General features: G+C 23.9%; 1 non-coding gene across 1 annotated transcript; it reads right to left on the bottom strand.

The window, feature by feature from the left end:
• Positions 1 to 1,845: 1,845 nt before the first annotated feature.
• TRNAI-UAU (transfer RNA isoleucine (anticodon UAU)) lies at positions 1,846 to 1,938 on the bottom strand. The gene is given in 2 exon segments: positions 1,846 to 1,881; positions 1,901 to 1,938. It is a non-coding gene; the product is annotated as a tRNA-Ile (tRNA).
• Between the last annotated feature and the right edge of the window lie 393 nt (positions 1,939 to 2,331).

Below are 2,331 nucleotides of genomic sequence, written 5' to 3'. Positions count from 1 at the left end.
ATTATATACAATCTGCAGCAAAAATTCCGATAAAACCATTTACAATCAATATTTTTTTGCAATTATTAAATAGATTTGGGTTAAATAAGCTTTAACCACTTAATACAATGTTTGATTGTTATCAGAATGTATTTAAAATGCAAATTTAATGTATCTAAATTGATCTATTTATTCAAATCCGATTTCCAAATAATCGTGCTGTTGTGATAATATTTGAAGTCAAACTCATTTCGGACCTAGATAATATAGCATTAGATATTTATTAAATAAAATAGATTAAGTGAGGTATTTATCTAATTAAGAAAGGTTTCCTTTAATGAAATTCAATTTTCTAACCCCAAAATAGTAAAATTGTAAACAGATTCCAGATCCTAAGAAGTCTCACTTCTAACGCGCGATAACCACGCATTTGTTTTTTAAATATTCAATACCGTACTTATTTTTTTAACAGAATAGATGAAATGAAAAGCCCTTTAACTATCAGCTTAATTCGGTATTAATACCTCACCTATTAATAATTAGGTTAAAATCATACTTAAATTAATTTGATTGCCATAAAAGTAATTTAAGTAAAATTATTGCTTTATTACAGAGTAAATCGTGCTTTATATATTTTTAATTACGACATTACGTGTTTCGAATAAGATCAAAAGTCAAATTTTAAGTAAACGTTTTGATAACTTTGTTTCGAATATATGACAGAAATATTGTTACACATACGCACGCACACACTTCAAGAATGAAAATAAAACAATCATTTGAAGTTATGATTTTTTATAGTTATTATTTCCTTTCAACCACTGTCTCCAGAAAAATATGATTTTTATTTAAAAATCATTGTCGTCTACCCTTTATTTTATTATCATGAATTTAAGATCAATTTATTCATTAATTAAATATAATTCAATATTTAATTTTAAAATATACGATTTTGTAGGTTTTATGAAACAAGAGTTATTTTATTTAATTCAAATGTTATAAATCTGAGTAAGTAAGAAATTAAATACCTTGTAAAATGATTATAGAATAATTTAATTTAATACGAAGGAATCCTGTTGTTTTAGATTTGATTTATTTTTTTCGGAATATTGATAAATGTCAAGGCCTAAAATATTTTTAATTCAGCTGGACCGTTTTAAAAAGCCTATGGACTTGTATAGACAAGTCTTGAATAAGAGTTATTTGACAAAAAAAAAAAAGAAAAAGCTTGTGCATAATAACAGGTATATGATAATGACTCTTTAGTAATTTATAAAAATAGCACAACCAGATTTAATAATTACATTTATTTGATGCTTCGTTAAATTTTCAAGTATTAAAACTGATTATTAGAAGTTTTGTTTTATGTTAAATAAATAATTATTGTAATTATAATGTTTTTCCATTTTTTTTTTTAGAACAATTACAACACGTACTTTTAAATTTATTTTAGTTTTTTATAAACTATTAACAACAAAAAATGACGAAATGAGGATCATAACTTTTACAGACCAAAATTGGTTTTTCTAATTCCCAAACAATTTGTAATTATTTAACTGGCCTTAAAAAAATATTATTAACAGTAAAATATATTGAAACAAATTTGAACAATAAAAAAAAAATTAAAATTAAAATAGTTATTTATTCAACACTGTACATTGCTTATAATTATCAGTTTTAATCTAATGCTTAAAATTTAATTAACCATCAATGAAAGGTAATTTTTAAATCGGCTTATGCTATTTTACGTAATCCCCAATCAAGTTATAATTATTTTATATATTAACGAGCAATAAAATTTTTTTTTAACAGTAGTATATAATGGTATCAGAATTTTTAAACAATAAAAAAAAAAGAAAAAATTACTTCCCCAGGTGAGGCTCGAACTCACAACCCCGGCATAGCTCACGAATCACTGATGTATAAGTACCGTGCGCTAACCAATTGCGCCACTGGGGAATCTGCCGCTGTCGTGGTCAACAGAGCCTCCTCACCGGTACCACATCAATATTATGAAATTTAAAAAAAAAAATTTCATAATTAACAAGTTAGCTATTTAAAACAGCCAAAGAATCGTATATAATATAAAATCATGTTAAAATTTGCATTTTATGTATAAATCTACTTATCTGACAAATATTTTATATATTTGAAAAAATATTGAATAGAGCTTGCTAAAAGATCTAAATAATTATTTTAATAAGTACTTTAAGAAATTATTTCCTTAATTGTTTTTTTAATTAAACAATATCCAATTTCAATAGCATAGTTAAAATAGAACTAAAATAACCGTGAAGTGAATAAAAAAGTCTTATGGTTAAAAAAAATTATTCTTAAAAAGGGATAAATACG

Source organism: Halyomorpha halys, unplaced genomic scaffold (genome assembly GCF_000696795.3).
Source record: "Halyomorpha halys isolate HHAL.00 unplaced genomic scaffold, Hhal_1.1 Scaffold659.1, whole genome shotgun sequence".
NCBI classification, from domain to species: Eukaryota; Metazoa; Arthropoda; class Insecta; order Hemiptera; family Pentatomidae; genus Halyomorpha; species Halyomorpha halys.
Note: the sequence above shows the minus strand (reverse complement) of the source record. Positions and strands in the feature narration are given on the sequence as shown.